The sequence below is a fragment of the Crocodylus porosus genome, unplaced genomic scaffold (genome assembly GCF_001723895.1).
Source record: "Crocodylus porosus isolate Cpor-Errol unplaced genomic scaffold, CroPor_comp1, whole genome shotgun sequence".
Taxonomy (NCBI): Eukaryota; Metazoa; Chordata; order Crocodylia; family Crocodylidae; genus Crocodylus; species Crocodylus porosus.
Genome location: NW_017728939.1, coordinates 3670631 through 3690310, shown reverse-complemented (window position 1 = coordinate 3690310; position 19680 = coordinate 3670631). Strand labels below are relative to the sequence as shown.

The 19680-nt window shown below is 42.2% G+C and overlaps 1 protein-coding gene across 20 annotated transcripts in view; it reads left to right on the top strand.

Moving 5' to 3' along the window:
• The window catches only part of EPB41 (erythrocyte membrane protein band 4.1), a 152743-nt gene that overhangs the window by 29277 nt on the left and 103786 nt on the right, over positions 1-19680 (top strand). For 19 of the 20 annotated variants that reach the window (XM_019547687.1, XM_019547686.1, XM_019547685.1 and 16 more), the window contains exon 1: positions 4363-4425. The exons of the other annotated variant lie outside the window; for it this stretch is intronic. The gene's annotated coding sequence lies outside the window, so the exon portion shown is untranslated. Of the gene's footprint in view, positions 1-4362; positions 4426-19680 lie in introns of those variants that run through there. 20 annotated transcript variants of the gene reach the window in all.

Sequence of the window (19680 nt, the reverse complement as noted above, 5' to 3'; positions counted from 1 at the left end):
TGTCAACAGTAAATCTCTTCCCCCCTCCCCCACTAATGTTTTGTAAACTACAATTTTGTACATGGAACCAAGGGGTAAAAACTGGACCTTAAATGAGTTAGCTGGGAAGGAGAGGTCCTACCTAAAAATATGTCAGAAATGGACCATATTAGATTTGTTTTACTAGGAGATATTTGTTTTTAAATGAGATTTCTTTAGTCCTCTTCAGAGCCTTCTGACCTTAACATTTGCAATGGCAGGAGTGAACGTAAACCAGACAGCCAGGAGTGGAAGGCTAGTGTTAACAAAATTAAACCACTCGCTTTCCCCAAAAGTGTGTGTTTGCACTTAGTATTTCTGCTGCTATGAATTAGCTCTAATTCATAGACCAGTAGAAATGCAAATTGGCACTTTCAATTATTTTTAGCCACTTTGCAATATAAGTGGATATTCATTTATAAAATGAGGATGCTATTATTCAGGTTCAGGTCACTTTTGACAGACTGTGTGCGTCTGTGTGAGAGAGAAAGATTCGGAAACCTATGGCACTTTTGGAAACAGTTTCCACAAATTCCTTTTTATTTCCTTCACCTAATTCACTAACTTTAGGAGGGAGAGTGTACATGTATATATAAAACTGTAAAGCAAGAGTTGCAAAATGTGTGTGTGTACATACACACATACTCACAGATGTGTGCGTGTGTGTGTACATACACACATACCCACAGATGTGTGTGTGTGTGTGTATGTATACACACACATTTTGTGAATTCTTTCTTCCAGTACTTAACTCCTCTGGGATTAGAGAGTTTAGAACAGTATTGGGTGTTTAACAAATAGGTGCCTTATGCTAACAGGAATGGAAATAAAATAGGAACTGGATTTGTAACAGCATATTAATTTGGGGATAGTACTGTGTGTGATATATTTGTGGTGTCCTATGTGTAACTTGAAAGGATATATATAATGATCTCTCCTCTTCCAAACTAACAGAGATTCTAGAAGGAGCAGAACATAGACTTCTAGATGCATATTTATTCCTGAGCATTAATTAAGAGGCAAGGAGGGCTCCTTTTTATGGTTCCTCTTCTGTAGGCGCCCAGCTCTCCATGACCTAGCTGATCTTCACCCACCAAGGCTGCAGGGTCAGGATTTCTCCTATAATTGCCTTCCAGTCTGGAGTGAAATTGGCTCCTCCGCAGCAGCCACATGTGCACGCTGAAAATAATGTGATTTATATCCTTATGACCCCTGTTATTTTAACAGCACTCATCTCTTGGGGTTTCATGATTTATTGGATAACTTTGCATTTCTAATTGGTTTGTATATTGCAGTTTTTAACTTGTGCTCTTTAAAGCAGTGAATAGGAGTGTTCTTTAAATATTTTCAGTCTTGTCTTGGCACAGCTTAAACTGTTGTTATAGTTAAGAATTTAAGCAATTTCCATTACTTCCTATGGACTTCAGAGGTCAGTTTGGGACTGTGTAGGAAGGAAGAGGCTGGAAAATAAGCCAAAAAGAGAATTTGTAAAGAGAAGGGTGTATAAAAAAAAAAAGGGGGGGGGGGCAGATTTGTCGATAAGGCCTCTGATCTAAGGTTAAAAACTTGCTCACCCCTCTTTTCACTTGGTTGGAAACAAGTACAAGTTACAGTTGTGTTACATGCCCCTATTGTAGGTTTGCTAAATGTTACAATATTGTTATTATGTGTATACATTCTTACTACCATAATGCTGCCTCACATTATATCATGGTACTGCTCTTGATTTATAAAATGATCAGTTTTAACTGAATCTGCCAACATGGATTTGTATAGAACACAAAACGGTACACTTATATAAAAAGTTTTGGTATTTTTACATACTACAGAGCTTAAAAAAAAGGGGGGGGGAAAAAGTTGGAATTCAAGTGTTGGTGCTCTCCCTCCCTCCCACCATCAGACTTTTAAATATGTAGAAATGCTTTTAATGGTTAAATGTGTGTGAGTTTGCAGTATAGCAAAGTGTATTTGAAAGATTGTAATATTGCCAAGCCTGAGTGTTTAAACATTTGTAACTTGGAGAGACCTCCATTCCCCAGAGTAATCTGATTTTTCCTTTAACATGAAATTAAAGAATGGGAAAGTGTTTTAACTTTCCATATTTGTTTATATTTAGCTCTCAGGGCTTTCACTGCAAAGTATTCATTCTGACTGGAAAAGCTTCAAACACTCTCACAATCATGTGTCTAGGAGCCACAGTTTTATGAAAGCCATGATTTCATGATAAGTGAGATGAAATTTTTTGTGAGAATTATTAACACTGACAGACAGGAAAAACTATGATTTTTGTGCATCCCAACATACATGAACCTTTAATGCAAACCGGCTGAAGCTTTAGAAGGGAAGACCTTTCTAAATCTGTAAAGCGTTCTTCAGTGGAAGGTGAATTATTTTGAGGTAATACAAGTGTCCCAGAGTGCTGAATTTTCAAAATACAATCAATATTTGCCAAGAATTTGAAAGGGACACTGCTTGCTTAGTGTTGAAAGAGATATCGGTGAGGAGGACCAGCAGAAACTGTCGCCAGTCAGGAAGAATCTCAACATTGTGTCTTGACAGAGTGGAATAGAGTTGGTTAAGATAGAGTCAGAAAACTGATCCATAATTTAATTTTCTTTCCTTTTTGTTCCAGGAGACTTTTGTTTCCGTTAGTTCAATTGCAGATTATATAAATATTTGAAATAGAAACTCTTGGTTTCTGTTCATGGTTGGGTTTGCATGGTAGAAATTCTTCTTGCTGAAGATTTGCTAGGAGTGACATTGTGAACAAGCTACCTGGAGTTGTATTGTATAGTGAGATCTCCCAATGAGAAAGAAAGACTGAGTGTTTCTGACTATTTGAGTTGGTCTAATAAAAGATATCAGATTTACCCAAATAACCTTGTCTGCCTACAGTACCTATAACACACAATAACCCTTCCTTAAAATTTCACTACAGACAACAATGTGGAAACCCACTCCTCTAAAATAGCATACTCATTTAGGAAAGAGATGCTTTCATTTAAAATAAACAAATCCAAACTTATACCACAAAAAAACCCCAAACCAAGAAAACTCTTCCCTTTCCACACTCACATTTTTAAAATTGACCTAGAAAAACTAGTTTAATAGTTTCTAGGGTCAGAAGGGACCAGAACAGATCATCAAGTCTGACCCCCTGCCATGGCAGGAACCAGTGCTGGGATCAGGATACCCCAGCCAGATATCTATCCAACCTCCTGGGATAACAGGGAATAAGGGCCACTAGGTTAAAAGGAAAGTCTGCTTTGGGGTCACAGCAACTGCCCAGTTTCTCGTGAAATCTTCCTACTTATATGTTAAAATATAAGACACAATTTTGCACATGCAAGTATTTTTTTTGTTTTTGTTTTACACAAGAATAATGCCCTGCTTCTCAACTCCACTCTTAGAGAAAAATCCATTGTCTTACAAATCTAGGTCGCTCTAGAAGAACAATTTGTTCTGATTCGGAAACTGTTGGCATCAATTGTTTATTCCCCCCCCCCCATGTTGTTTCTCATTTTATTTGTAAATCTTTTTATGCTGTTGTTTCTTCTTGCTTGCTTGCTTTGACTCCCTACCTCCATAATCCCTTCGCCTCTCCCTAGATCCTCTTAGCTCCAGCGGCAGGATAAATCACTGCTAGTAATCACGTTGCTCCAACCTGCTCTTCGTGGATGGCGCTTGTTTTGCAAGCACCCATTCCCTAAAAAACCCAGGCGAAGGAGTTGCTAGAATAAGAATAATTTCCCTGGATTCCCCTGGCGCTCGACCCAGCCCGTCACATATGCTGAGTTCATAGCAGGCTTTATCCTGGTGGGCGGGGGGACGGACTTCATCTGCGCTTTCGGCTGCGTGCAATCCGCATGTCCTGCAGAGCGGTGCCCGGGAGAAACAGACCTGCTGTTTGAAGCCCCCCCGCCCCCTCCAATACGGATTTGCATCCAGCTGCTCCCGCCGCCTCCCCGGGGGCTTGCGTACAAACAAAGAGGGGCTGAATGGGTTGCAACTCATGTCAGGGTGGACCCCGCGCCCGCCTGCTCCTAGGGCTCTGGCGGGGGAGGTCTCTGCTAGGGCTGCATTCATGCAAGCCTGGATGTGACACGACACTGGGGGGTGGGGAACACGACCTCTTTCCCCTCCGGATTTCCCGCGCTCTCCCGCGGGACAGCGCGTCCCCCCGGCCGCGTGGGGGCGCCCCAGCTCTCTGTGGCGCCCCGGCCGCGGGTTCCCGGCAGCCAATGGCAGCGCCCAGGGCGGCCCCGCCCCCCGCGTTCCGCCAATAGGAACTTACTACTATGTTGTGGGGGGGCGGCGGCGGCGCGCGGGTGCCAGAGGCCGGGAGGCGGCGGGGCCGGAGGGAGCGTCACGGGCGCTGGCGGAGCGGCCCCGGCCGGGCCGGGCACGGTGCGTGGGGCGGGTCGGGGACGCTGTCGGTTGTGGGATTTTTCTCTATGCCAACGCGGGTGAGAGGGGTCCAGGCGGGAAGAAGCCGCTCGTGCCTGGTCCTCGCAAGATTTGGGCTCGCAAGACATGTCGTCGAAGCCTTGTGGGCCCCTCAGGGAGCACGGCGTGGGCCCCTGCAGGGGCCTCGAGTCGGTGGAGGCCTGCAAGTGCCGCCATAATCTCCATGGAGAGAAGGTGGATGTGTGGAGGAGTGGGGGTTTCAAAATGTTTGCCCTGAAATCCGTCAGTGATGCACGTTGGGGAGTTTTCTCTCGCTTTTCTAGGAAAGATGACGGCTCGGACGTCTAGTTTTTACAGCCCCGCAACCATACCCGCTTCATAATGAATTTGCCAGGAGCGTTATGGGTTGTATCTGCACGCGGTCTGAGTTTTTTCTCTGGTGTTGCAATCTGAAATGAGTAAGAAAATTCCAGTTGCTGCTCGTCTCAATTGAGGGAGAGCCCCCGAGTGGACTTCAGCAACTTGTGAATGCCCAAATCCATTTTTTTTTTTAAACTTCGTGCATGGAACAGTTTCGTAGGTGGGCGTTTTTCCTGGGAATGTCGAGCACTTGGTGTGCTCTTAGAAAAACCCCATGAAGTCTTGCAGGTTATCCCGGTTGTAGCCGTATTGGTATAGAGGAAAAGGTGATCACGACTTGTAGTAGAGATGACATCTTTTATGAGACCAACAAGATTTTTGCTAAAAAAAAAAGTCTTTAATTCCAAGCTTTTGGGCACAAACACCCTTCCTTCATCGGGCATTGGAGGGAAGATTGTAAAAGTTCTCCTGGGTAGAAATGAAGGTCTTGCAGGTCTTTGCTAACGTCGCATGCCATAAAAATAAAAAGGGCTGGAGTTCTTCAGTGTCTCATGACTAAATGTAGTCCATCAGAGAGCATGTTATAAACATGAGAATACATATCTGTGGTTAGGCATGCATAAATGACTCCTCACTTTTTCAGAAACTTCTCTTTTCTCCCGACAAGAGAAGACTGAGAGGGGATCTTGTGGCTGCCTACAAATTTATCGGGGGGGACAGCAAGGAATAGGAGATGCGCTGTGTACCAGGACACCCTTTGGGGTAACTAGGAACAACGGCTACAGACTGACAGAGAGCAGATTTAGGTTACAAATCAGGAAGAACTTCTTTGTGGTAAGGGTTGCTGGAATCTGGAATGGGCTTCCAAGGAAGATGGAGCTCTCTGCCAAGCCTTGGGGTCTTTAAAAGGAGGCTAGTCATACATACACCTGGCTGACCCCAGTGCTCTTTCCTGCCCAAGGCAGGGGGTTGGACTCGATCTGCTAAGGTCCCTTACAACCCTAACATCTATGAAACAAAATGTACAAATAGGCATTTAGAAAGTGACTTCATAGGTGAATCAAACTTAATCAAAGGTAAAATCCATCAACCTTTTTTTGTTTGTTTTTAATTGTGTTTGCTATTTCAAGTTGGAAAACCAAGAGCTACTCCTGGTATTAATCTGACTTTCATCATTGTGGTTTAAAAATAAATATCTATTAGGAATGAGGTATCTCAGCTGTTGGATGAACTTTTGTAAAAGAATCTATGACTTGGGTATCTTATTGCAATTTTGTAAAGGGACTTAAATTCCTAAATCATATAAACACTTTTGAACATTTTTCTTCTCATCCATAGCTTTTATTGATGTTAGAGTTGGTGTGCAGGAAGGTGGCATCTGTATGAGTGCTTATAATATTAGTAGAGTGCTTTTGAATGTACAAGGCTGTAGAAGTCATGTGTTTCGATATGCAGTCTCTTTATTTTACTACTGCCTTATTGAGTAAATTAAAATTGATGAGATGCCTACCTGAGATTCCATGTCACTACGCTGGTAAGCAACCACATTTACAAATACATTCATTTGTGATCAAAGCATCACTGTACAGTAGTTGGTAAGACACTTCAAGCTACAGGATAGCTGAATGCACTTTGTGCTTTGATATGTTAACAGGCTGATTTTCATGTCAAATATGTAGTACGTGACCTATGAAATATGATTCAATGCTTGTGCTCACAAATATCAGACTGAATAGGGCTGAATTGATATTTTTGATCACCAGTTAGTTCTGAATTGAAATAGAGCTATCCTTTTGGTAACTGTTTTTATCATAGTCCAAGAAATCCAAACAAAGAAACCTTACCATAATTCTTTACGCATTCATGCAGTATACTTATACTGATAATTCTGTTGTAGTGCCTATTTAGACGATTATTAACAAGGCCAACTCTGGTCTGATGAACACTCAAATGTAGAATAAAGGACGATGGCCTCCACTTTAAATGGATATTTAATAGAGACCATGCTTGGGAACAGATTGTTTTGCTGTACAGCAGTAACCTATTGCTATAATGTTACTTAAGTCTTTCTTTTTTTTTGTTTTTGAAAGAGCCTAAAATTTTGAAGCTTCCAAGCACATGTTTCCAAAGAATGTAGGTCAGCATGCATGCATGCAAAAAAATCTGAATTTCTTTTAAATGGTGCTGAGACCATAGGCTCACCTTGAACAGAGAACCTAGTGAGTGCTCTGGAGAACAAAGGAGTGATGGCCTATTTTTGTGGCTCTTCTGTTTGTGCTGACATGCCCTTGAAGTTTTGAGATCTAATGCTTAGATTTGTGTATACTGTGTTAGGTGAGTGTTTGTATATACTTAACTGGGGTTTGCTTAATGCTTCCTGAAACTGCTTTTCAAATAGTCTTGGAAAACAAATCCATTCATTTATGTAAGAAGCAGTGATGATAAATTTGAAATAGTGTGGGGATTTTTTAAAGAAAATAATCTTTATGGGGAGGGGCTCATGAGGCCCACCACAGACTAAAGAGGAAACCAGCATCCCAATAGATCTTGTGTCCTGTCACAAGTTTCAGGAGAGGCACTTTAGCCCCTACCCCCACTTAAATTTCCATTGCTCTAATTCATCCTAGTACAGTTTTACTTGGGTATTAAGGAAGTACTGCATAAAATAAAAAATGTTTAAACTTGCAGTCTCAATTCTCTGCCAAATGAAAGACTCTTTGGGGAAACCTTTTATGCAGAGTTCTTAGATTTCAAACAGAAACCTGCTTGGAGTCTGTGATTGTTCTTTATACATACTTAGCTTAACCTTATTATATGTTACAGGTATTCAGTTGAGGTCTTTGTGATTGCATATAGCTGCTGTTTGTTTAATTTCTCAATTGCCTCACTGCTCTGATCAATAATATTAAGTTGCAAAGAGCTGGAGGATGCAACATAGATGGATAGGATTTATCTTTGTCCATCAAATGGATTAGACAGGAATGTTCATGGTTTGTACTTAATCCAGATAACATTGTTACAGTTTCTTTATTTTCAATCAGTTGTACACACTTGATTTTCTGTTGGTGTGAGCTGTTAATTTTATGATGTAATTTTAGGTACTGTATGTGTTGTGACCCAGTACTATTAAAGTATACTACTATGTCTGTCAAGTTTAAGAATCAGTTCTAGATTGGGACAAGCTTGTGTTTTTAAATGTATATGCTTTTGCAGGGCATATACACACAGGGCTTTGGGATTATACTGCTACTACTACAAATCCTTATAAACCTGCTGTGTAAAGAGTACATCACATGCAAAATAGCTACAAGTGAAAACATTACCCAGCATCACCTTTGTGTGTAAGGTACATTACTGTGCAATGAAAGGCAGGTTTTTAAACTCTTGGATCTCTTCTTATGGAGGGTATTGAATTTTTTTTTTTTTAATACTTATTCCCTGTTTTTCCTCTCTCTTTTGTACTTTTATAGTGGAAATATAATCACTCCCACAAAACTACTTATTTCCAATATAAGCACTCTGCAGGCAAGTTCAATAGCCTTATGTAGTCATCTTGCTATTACATGATGCTGTATATTTTCCTTCTAGTGTGTGTGTCTCTCTCATGTCTGTGTATACACGATTTATATATAATAAAAAGACTGCATGTCAAAACAGATGTGTTCTACAGTCTTGTAGTCAAAAAGCACTTTATTGAAAATAGTGCATCCACTCGTGTGTGTCACCTTTCTCCGTAAGAGTTGTAACATTGGAAAGAGCTATGGATGAGGACAAATACAGGAACTTTAAGTTAACTTTAGAACATTGCAATGCAACCTTTTAGAGTGGCAGGTGTGTGTGTGGGACCTGGCTGTACCAAGGACCACTTCTCCCTCCTCTTAAGGAAAGGAGGAGGGAGATAACTGCCAGTGTCAGAAGGTGAGGGGGAGAGAGCTACAACCTGCTATGGATAGGCACAGGGCAAAGAAGGCAACATACTGGGCCAGCCTACTTGCTGCTGATCCCCTGCTCTGTGTCCAGATGGGGCAGGGCCTCGGGTTGACCACCACTACTTTGGAAAATCACACGCGCACACCCGGGGTGTGTGTGTCCATCCATCTGTTTTTGAGGATAAGTGTCTTGTGACGTCACATCTAAATCCCTCGATCTTCTTGGCAGATTCAGCTCTGGAACTAATGTTCTCCATATGAATACAAGCAAATCTGCACTCCTGTGCATAGACATTCCAGGGGGTTGTCCATTCTTCCCAAAGCACAAAGTGTTGCCTTTGGAGGTCTTTTCCCAGACAGACCTTAGGATTGAAATGTTTTCTAGATTATTCAGTGGAAACTTTTGGGGAATTGTTGGTTATGATGACACAATTCAAAATGACTTTTGGACAATGGAGTAATGGCTGCTCTAAGATTTGAACTATTTAATAGCCAGTTCTAGAAAAACATTTTCCATAATCTTGTATGCAGTTGATTTTTAGGTTAGTGATGCCACTTTATATATATATAATCTTGTGCAGTCTTCTCCTGGAGCTTTGTTATAGGTAAGTGTATTAAAGTGTCCTTGTGTCCTGACTTCAGTAGTTCACGTGGACTTGAGTGGACAGGGCTTTTAGGAAGGCAGTGGTGTTCTAGTGGGTGTAGAGTCTTCTACTGGTTTCCCATACTGTTGACTGCTTCCCCCTTCCAACTTGTCCTAGTCCTCTCTTTCCATTCTACCTCCCTGTAGGATCTAGTTTCCAGTACCTGCTGTCTGCCAGTCCTGTTATCTCCTCCCTTTCCCTTCTTGGCTTCCCGTCTTTGTCCAACTAATCCCAGTCTTGTACATCTGTGCCTTCTAAATCCAGTGGTTCCTTTTTTGCCTCCCATGTTTCCTAGTCTGGCTCTTCCTTCTGCATTCAGTTCAAGCATCCTTCTCCTTTAGGCTCCTTGTGCCCAGCAAGACCATTATTGAGAGCCCAAAAGAGTCCTGTACTTAGATCGAGTGCTTAGATATGACACAGTTGAGACCTGCAGTTGAAGAGGAAGTCCTGTTTAGTCCCCGGCTGAAGTACAATCAATATGGAAAGACGCTCCAGGCAATTAAAACTTCCAAGGACTACCAATCTTCAGTGAGGATGTGCAAACTGGGGTTATTTTGGTGGGTAGGATGGAATTCCTAAGTTCTACTGTTGCAGTATTGTGCTGTTTTGTTTCAGTATGCCGTGTCTCCCCTTGGTGGGGTGATTATGCATTGAGGTGTTTTGTTTTTTGTGAGGGTAGACAAACGATAGATTTTTGGTAGTAAAGTTTCCACCTACTTCTACATTTCTCCCATTCCCACTTGAAAAACTCTGGGAGACAGTTTTCTACTTCCATTAAGGGTAAGCTCATAATTAGACTTCTGGCTTTATAGTACTTTGAAGATGAAAGGTGCAACATAAACGTAATGGTAAATAAATATATGCCTGTACTGTAGGCTGTAGTACAGTATATTAATGTTGGAGCTAACTCAGCTACTGGTAGCAGTTTAGCTATGGCAGCAAACAGCTCACTGCAAGCTGCTAGTTTGCCCTGCTCGTGGGGTTGGGCACATTAGCCTGCAATCATTCTGAAGTTGACTGTTTCTGGAATCTGAGATAGTCTGAGTAACTCAGTGCTGTGTAAGAGTCTATATACCCTAGGGCAGGATCTGCCTGTGTTGCAATGCCCGTGTTTAATGGAGGGATGCTAAAAATAAATCCTGTCTTGTATGTGGTCTCCCTTTCCCTTTTCCTTCAATGCATTTTAAATTATGTGCTGCACATGAAGTGCTGGGGGAAAAGTATTTAACATTAATATTGCAATCAGGAGCATGTTTTTCCACTTTTGCACACGCTTTTGAGGCCATTGGAGTGAAGGCATGTGGTTAGTCGTCTTTTTGTATTGTTGCTTTGATGTTTTAACAGTAGACTAGGAGCCTATAGACAGTAGAACATGGCTAGCCTGATATAAATACTGGCTAAAGGTGATAGGACCTTTTGGCAGGAGTGGAGGAGCCCAGGTGAAGTCTTTGGCCCCCAACCTTTGATGGAGAAGAGAAATTTTTTACTGTGGAGGAACTGATTCATGAGGAAAGATCAAGACAAAACATGGGTAGTTAGTCTAGCAAATGATCAGGATTGGGGTGCAAATCTACCAAAACTCACATGGTGGTGAGATGTCAGGTAGTAGCACCATGGAGCCTGCAGCCCACTTTGATTCCTGCTTGGCAAAGGAGTTGACTACCAACAGACTTAAAATCCACTGCCATCTTGGGCTGTTGAACAGACTAGTTAGTGCTTTGTTTCCCCTTTTCTTAGCCATGGCTGGAGGGAGATTCTGTTTGTCTCAGCTAAAGCCTGTTGCTATCTCTGTTCCTTCTTCTTAAGAAGGCCATCTGGAGGGGTCAAGAGTCTTGCAGGTTCTGTGAGACTCAGAAGATGAGTTACTGATACTGCGTTGGCTGTGCTCATTGAGTTAGCTGATTTCCTTTGAAACCCCTTTAAAAAGGCTCACCTACAAAAAATTATCATAGGATAAAGAGAGTGAAGAATAAGATTAAAAACCACAGGTGAGAACACCTACATAATTTACCTCCCTTCTTGATGGAGCAAAGAAATATAACTAGGAGTGATGGGATAAAATAAAGATCTTTCCTGACAAGCTATAGAATAGTTTGTCAGTGGCAGTGATGCAAAACCTAAATTTAAATTGGAGTGTGCAAAGGTAGAAAATGTTCCTTTAGGAGCAGCAGTATATTGGAAATAAAAGGAATTTGAGTCACCCAGCCCCTTTCATTTTCTAGTTTCCTAACTTCTCTTTGCTGTTGTGTGTTCACAGGTGTTTACGAAATAAATACGAACCAGTAAGCAGGATACCTTACTACTTTCAAACGTCTTCCTCATACTTGTGTACTGCTGTTAATATTATTTCCTTCTGGCATATTTAAGTGTCTGGGTTTTTTTGTTTTTATTTTATTTTTCTTGCAATGTCTCTCTCTTCTGTCTAGTGGTGTTTGTACCTTCCCTCCATCTCACCAAATTAACATTAGTTGTTTGCATTAAAGCAATTAGTCTCCCTCCAGATATTTTAAAATAGAAGTTTAAATTATTCTCTTCTTCTTTCTGGATATCGCTATATGGTTTTGGCGGAGTTATATCGCTTTTGTCACAGGTTGTGGTAACATGACCCCTATATTATGTCAAACCACAGTAAAAGATATCTATAAAATGTATGTCATTGCACCACGCCTTTGTTGTGTCTTTTAAGATTGGTTGCATTACCTTGATTTGACACCACAGATATCCAAAGCCATGTAATTATTGGTCTGAGGTAGGCTTCATAACTTCAGAACAGTACTTTAGTGTTTCGGGGGTGGTTTTTGTTGGGGTCTGTCTTCTTCAGTTCCTAATTTAATGGTTGTTAGCTGTTTAGGATCAGTCACTCTCTCCTCAAATGGGTTTCCGTTTTCCATTCATACAGTAATGCAATTTTTCCTGTGTTTCATGAAAGTTTTGGATGTCTTGTGTGCACTTTATATGCTGTTTCAGCTTGTGAAGAATGATGCAGAAAATGTGCATCTCTTCTGTGTTTTATTAGTCACATACTGGACGTGTTCCTCTTTTGGTTGTAAAGTGTGGTGTACTAATACAATGTCCTAGAGTGGGGAAAGAACCTGAAATAGAATTGGATAAAACTAAATATTTTGTTACTGCCAGTTTTGACTATCAACCTTCTTTATCTGTTTTGTTGACCATCACTATAGCTACATTCTTCTTTGTGAAGATACATCTGTGTGTACATGATACTAAATACATTCATCGTTAGCAATAATGATTTGGGGAATTCTGAAGTGATGGTATTGTTACAAGATCTGCACAAATATGTAACTGCGTAGTTAATGCAAGTGCTCACTTAGGCAGAGCAAGAAGACTCAGAGCTAGTCAAGCTCAGTATTTACTTCTGCAGCATTTTCCATTATATTGCCTTTTATCAGTTTTTGACTGAAATGGTAATGTGATGGGAGGGGGTTCAATTTAACTTTTGTAGAATTTTTCTCTGTCTTTCAGTAAAACCTAATATGAATGCCACTGTCCTAAGTGTGATTTGTGCAAAAATGTTTTCCTAATTTATTTGAGACCAGCCACAAATCTGCATCTCCATCTAAAAATATGTTTCCATCTAAAGATATGTTTCCTCCATAGACTTTCCATTCTAGACAACTTTCATTATAAATTAATCTTCTGTGTAGAGCATATATTGAAATCTAGTGTAGAGAACTGGAGAAGCAGTTGCCTTTAGAAAACTTGCACCTTTCATACAAGCGCGAATCAGATAGATATAAGGAACTGTGAGAGATACAAGCCCATGAAATAGTTAGCTTTAAAAGTATGTGATTGCAGAGCTGCTCCTGTGTGGAGTTGTCTTGACCTAACAGTTCTTGCTGTGCCTCCCCAGAAATGGGTGTGGATTGTTAGTTCTGTTGGAAAGGCTGCTGGTACATCCTGTGCTACTATATTTTTGTTGACAATGTAGGGAGCTTGCATTTTGTGCTCTGAGAGTACGCATTTTAAATCAAAAGATAATGAATTGTGGAGAAAAATAAGGATTGTGCCCTTTTGTGTCTGGGCAGACATTATTTTAAACCTGTAAAGTTAATCTAGACTTTGACTATAGCGTGTCTTGCTCGCTGAAGGGATACAGTGGTAAACCCTGCTGCTGGCAGTTAAACCTTCTGAAACTTTGACTATGGCAAAACAGGTAGTGATCAGTTATATCGAAACTAAAGATAATGATAACTTTTTTTAGCAATGGTTATATTCTGTACTTGGTTTTGTTTTACTATGAAATAATTTTATGGGAGAAGGCAGTGCTTAAACATTTTAAGTGACTACCAGCTTTTGGGATATAAACAAGGTATAACACTGCTCATAAGGCAGTTACTTTTATATAAAAGAGGAAACTGAAGGCACTCGGGTACTAGAATAGAAAGTAGAGAAGGTGAGTGCATAACACTAAAATTGCACCTTGCCATTGTGTAAAACATAATAGTTGAAAGTTAGTTATGTTGTTTACTTCAGGGTCTACATGCTTTGCAGTGGATAACACCATAATCCCTTTCATTGGATACTATCTCAGGGTGGAGGCAATTCCTCTTATTTCCCAAAGGAAGTGCATGCATGTCTGGTTTTTTGGAGAAGAGCTTTTCAAGCCAAGGAACACTTCCCCCCCCCACTCCCTCATAGGCTATTGCTTTTGAGGTTATTTAGAATTCACATCTAAAATAATAACCCAAGGATGAGAAGCAACTCAACTGTAGTTGTTTTTTCCCTACTACTAATAGCACTTAAATTACCTAGGACACTTGACCCGTCTCAAGAGAATCAGGCTTCTGATAAGCAGGGACTGCTCCACAGTGTTGGGGTCCTATTGGACTCATCACTGTTGCCAGGCAGGCAAGGTGAGGATTGCTTTGCTTCCTGTCCTGGATTGTAGTCCTTATCCAAGAAGAATGGCTGGTCACAGGCTTTAACAATATGAAGCTATTTTTCAAGTCTCTGTTTTGAACATCTCTAATATACTCTGTGAAAGGATAACCACAGAGGTCTCGGTGAAAATCTAGATAATACAAAATAAGCCCTCTATTATCAAGGGTTTGCAAGTACCCAGTTCAGCTCTGGATCTGTTGGATCCTTCTCTTCATTTAATGGGCTGAGGCTTAGCTATTTTAAGAGCTCTTTCTCTGTATCCACTAGGGCAGGAATGATCAATGGGGATGTAAGAGGTGGAGTCTGTGGTGAAATTTCCAAGAGATTGGGGTTGAGTATCTTCTATAAAACTTGTGCTGTAAGAGATTAGGGTGAGCGCAAGTCTATCTCATGAGCATAATTTTGACATATGCCTTTCCTATCAGCAGCGGCTGAAAAGGGATGGGCCTCACGGATGAAGAAGGGGAAATGTCAAATTCATACATTAAATGCATTAACTAACACCAGGCAGCATGGCAGTGTCTGGCTTTTTTGCATGCAAAAAAAAAAAAAGAACTTTATTGTACCGTCTTGAGGCTAAATACGTGACTTGCTTTTGAGACTCCTTGTCACTCCAGGCACTTTCTTTTTTCCCTTAACTTCTGTAAATTCACGTGAAAACCTTAGCTCGAAGATTGCATGTTTGTTTGCATTCCTCCCTGTTGGTGGTTAGCTTGGTGCAAATAATGAGAATATGTGGTATTTAATGATGCATTGCACGATTAGAGTTAACATAAATGTAACTTCAGAGTAACAAGAGAAAAATGTGTGTGACATTTGGCTTTAATTGGTACATTACAATGATGGAAATGCTCAGTGTTTTAAAAGCATTAATGTTTAGACTTGCTTCTTCATATTATTGTGATCTGTGTCACTTATGCAAATCTACATGTACCAAATCTTTTATCTGGTAATAGAGTCAAGGATAAACTTTAAGGATAATAGCGTATGAAAAATGGCAGTTCAGTTTTTAGTCTCATTTTGGGACTTTGTAAAACTGGATTTCCTTGTAAAGTAAAGGCCTTGGCTGGTTTTTCAAAGTGTACTTTTTTTAGTGCCTTGTAAATTGGATGCCTCTATCCTCTTTGCAAAGCTGTCTTCTTAAAGCAGCAGTCAACAACACTCTTTTTCTGCTGTGGGCTAGAATGACCCAGCTTGGCTCCAAGGTGGAGGGTGCTAGGTTCTGGCCAGTGCCACTTCTCTGCTGCCCAACTGCACCATGGTATAGGCCAAGCTTCCTGCTGCCTGGCTGGGGCATGGCACAGGTAAAGTGCTGTGCCACCAAATGGTGCTGAAGCCTTCCTGCTCCACAGGTCAGACTTAAGGGCTCCATGGGCCGTAGGTTGCCAACCCTTGTTTTTTAAAGTGCTTTTCTAGCTAAGGGCTTGTTTGTGTGAAAACACACTGGTTTAACTGATGTTGTGCTGACTTTTTTAGAACAAAAGTATTATTTAAACTAGCTTAAAAGGTTATTTATGAACTTTATTTGAGCCAAAAGGGTCAGCTTAATGTAAACTAAACCTGAGAAACAAATTGGGCAGACAATCTCCTTTTCCTGATAGTGTGATTAAGTATGGGCCCAGACCAGTGTGTTCTACCTTTGTAGAATTCCCCAGTGAGGAGTTGGGTGCCTGCATACCTTTTGAGAATTTGGCCTAAAGGGATAAGGGGAATTTTCCAAGACTTTTAAGTATGGGCCTTGGCTTCTTAGATTTATTTCTAGTGGTAAGAGAAATCCTTCTTTCAAACTGGCAGCCTCCTGAATGTCTGTCATTTTAATCAAGATTGTCAGTAATTCATTCCTTTTTGAATGAAGATTGCCTCATTCTCTTATAATGGTGAGAGTTCAACCCTGGAGCATTTGTAGGGAACGTGGATGATTCATAGAACTGAGTTCAAAATATTAATCTAGACCAGGGGTTGGCAATTATTTGGCGTGGAGGTCCACTTAGGGAATTTTGGTGAGCTGTTGTGGGGGGAGGAGGGATGTTGCAATTGATCCTGTCAGCCCCACACCCATTACTGGGGGTGCTAGATGAAGTGAGGAGGCGGGGTCTCCATGACAGAGATCAGCTGGGACCCCTGTGGGCAGGGCATGCTTGGCCAGGCGAATGGGATATGGCTGCGGATGGATGGGGAGTGATGTCCAGGAGCAGGACGGGCAGGCGGGGCCAGGGCCATGTCATGGGGCAGTGACAGTATGGGGCCAGGACCTGGGGCAGAGCTGTGATCTGCTCCCCATACGTCCCTGCAGTGGATGCTGGTTCCATGGGCAGGGACATGCAGGGAGTAGATCTCAGCTCTGCTCTGAGCCGTAGGCACATGCTGTCACCGCCCCGCGATCTTGGCCCCAGCCCCGGCCCTGACCATCTGTTCCACTTGTGGACACTGCTTCTTGCCTGCCTGTGGTCCCATTGTGTCTGCCTGGCCAAGCATGCCCTGGTTACAGGGGTTCTGCCCGATCTCTATGCAGATACTGTTTGCTAAATCCATCTTCCACCCCTGGCAGCAGGTGTGGGGTAGACGGGTAGGAGTGCCCATGCAATGGGGCCAAGCCCAGCAGCGGTGGTGACACTGACAGTGGGAGCCAGAAAGAGCCACTGCTGGGAAGCTAAGTCCTGCCATTGTGCCACCCCACCCTTGCGTGCCTGGGGGCAGCAGGACCAGATGCACATGCCAGGGCCTGGGCTGCTCCCTGCACCTGGGCTGGGCAGGGCTGAAGGACCTGCTGTGGGGTGGATAAAATCCCTTGGTGGGCTGAATCTGGCCCATGGGCTATATTTTGCCCACCCCGATCTTGACATTTTCAGGATGTGAAAAAACTTGCTTATCACCAGTACTTTTAGAGCCTATAGTCCTTATACATTGTACAGACCTGTAATGAGTAGCTTCTACCCCAAGGCTTGCAAGCCAAATGGATCAAACGGGGGTGAGAGAGAGGTCGAGATGCTGGGGGAAGTGAAGTTGCTTTCCCAAGGTTGCCCAGTGGGTCAGAGGTAGAGTCAGGAATAGAATGCAGCTCTTGTACCTTCCTATCTGCTGTGCTATGCTGTGCTGCCTCATTTTCAGTGGGAAGGTTTTACTTGATGGGTATGTGCTCTCTCTCTCTGAGGGTGTCAGGCTTCTTAAATTTTCTAGTTCTTATTTTTGGAAAGATAATCTCCTTTGAACTGATATCAGGGATGAGTTTAAGTCTGCAGATGTTCTTCTGTTTTTTACTTAAATGTAGCACAGTGAAAACAGACCAAGCTCTTCAGTCTTGCAAGGATCTCTCCTGCATCCCGCAAAATAATTCTGTGACCCCTGGTGTAGCAGTTTGATTTCATTCTGATGGTGGTTGAGGAAAGCTCTGCTGCTGTGCCTCCTGGAAGCATTTATAAGGAGAGGTGAAGGAGGGATAGCGATATGGACACATTCAGTCTTTCAGCAGTCAGGGTTTGAGTCTGGAAAAGGGGAAAATGCATCATTTTCTTCTTTGTTTCATCAGTCAGATGGGCTAGGGGCTCTGAACCTAAGCTGACACCTGGTAGTCGGAAGTTCATGCAAAAATTAGCCCTCAGTTAACACAGTTTGGGGCAGCACAGCAATAGAAATCCCAGCACCTGCTGATTTCTCAGCATGGAATATGAAAGTATTCGCCTGGGCTTTAGACATTGACAGTGGGATCTTCCTTTTTCATAAGTATTTAGTTCCGAAGATGTAGGGATTCACGTAGCATGGGGGTAAGGAGTGAAGGGGGAGATGCACATAAGCACATTTGCAGGGGGGAAACAGAAAATGTAGGAGAGGAGGAAAGTATTAATATTGGCAGACAGAAAAGGACTTTAAGTAACTTTAAAGATAATATGAAACATGCAGTGGGGAAAGCAAGGGGAGCAGAATCAGATATAAATTTCATATTTTAAAAGTGTATGAAATATAATAGTTGCAGCTTATTTCAGTGCAAACTGTCTTACCCCAAACTGTAGGAGGTGTGGTGTGGGAGGAGAAAAACAGCAAAGACTTCCCCTTCCCACCTCCCTCTCTGGCCAGTAAGTGATTGAGGTTTTCTTGTTTCACTCTTTTGCTCATTTCTCAGAGGTATAGACTGAGCGTAGGATTAGAGGCAAGAGCTCCTGAGCCTTGCAGTGAATCTTCATGTAGTGGGCAAGTATCTTTTCAGGTTCTTCATATGTGCAGGGAGGTCAATGTTTGTAGAATACTTTGAAGGAGGAACCAACTATAGCTATTCTAAGGATGGACTCAGTACTGTACAGGATGCAAATGTACCCCTGTGTATGTATAACAGAGTACTCATTGGAATTGGGATATCACTCATGAATGAGTGAGTGTATGTAGTCAGAACATGGAATTGAAGTCCCCAGTACTGTAAATGCATAGGAAAAGGTTTTGCAAAGAATGACTTGTTAACTTCCAGCAATTTAAAGCATTTAATGATGTGATGTCATTTTTCTTGTAGCGCAAAATTGGTCAGGAAAAAAAATTCATAGCTTGATTCATAGATTGTAATGCCGAAAGGGACCTTGGAAGATCATTGGGTGTAGCCCCCTGCACCAAGCAGGAAAGATAACTGGGGTCAGATGAGCCCAGCAAGGTGACTGTTCAGTCTCCTTGACGGTTTGCAGGATAGGTGATTGCACCACCTTTCGAGGGGGCTTATTTCACAGTCTGGACTCCTTGATTCTGAAGAAGTTTTTCCTAATGTTGAGCCTGAATCAGTCTTCCAGGACTTTGTAGCCATTACTCCTAGTTTTCCCCTCGGGTGCCCTGGTGAACATTGTTCATCAACAGCCTTTGACGTACTCCCCTAATGTAGTGGTAAGCTGCTGCCAGGTCCCCTCTCAGCCTTCTTTTCCTCAGGCTTAAGAGCCCCTGATCCCTCAGCCTTTTCTTATATGGCTTGCCTTGTAAGATTCTGCTCATGCAGGTGGTTCTTCCTTGAACTCTCTCAAGCTTGTCCATGTCCTTATTAAAGTGTGGTGCCCAGAACTGGATGCAGTGCTCCAGCTGCAGTCTCACCAGTGCTGAGCAGAGTGGCAGAATCACCTCCTTGGTTTGTCGGAGGTGCATCGATTGATGCATGCCAGAGTATTATTTACCCTGCTGGCTACAGCAGTGCACTGCTGGCTCGTATTCATACTGTGGTCTGTTATTACCCCCAGGTCCCTTTTCATTCGTGGTGCTAGTCAGTTTGGTGCTGCCAGGCCTGTAGGTGTGTTGGGAGTTACTTGTCCCGAGGTGGAGCACTTTACATTTCTTGACACTGAACTTCATCAGATTCCGATCTGCCCAACTTGCTAGCCTGTCTAGGTCCACCTGTATCTGTAGCCTATCTTCAAGTGTGACCATGCTTCCTCATAATTTGTCAAGTGAGCTCT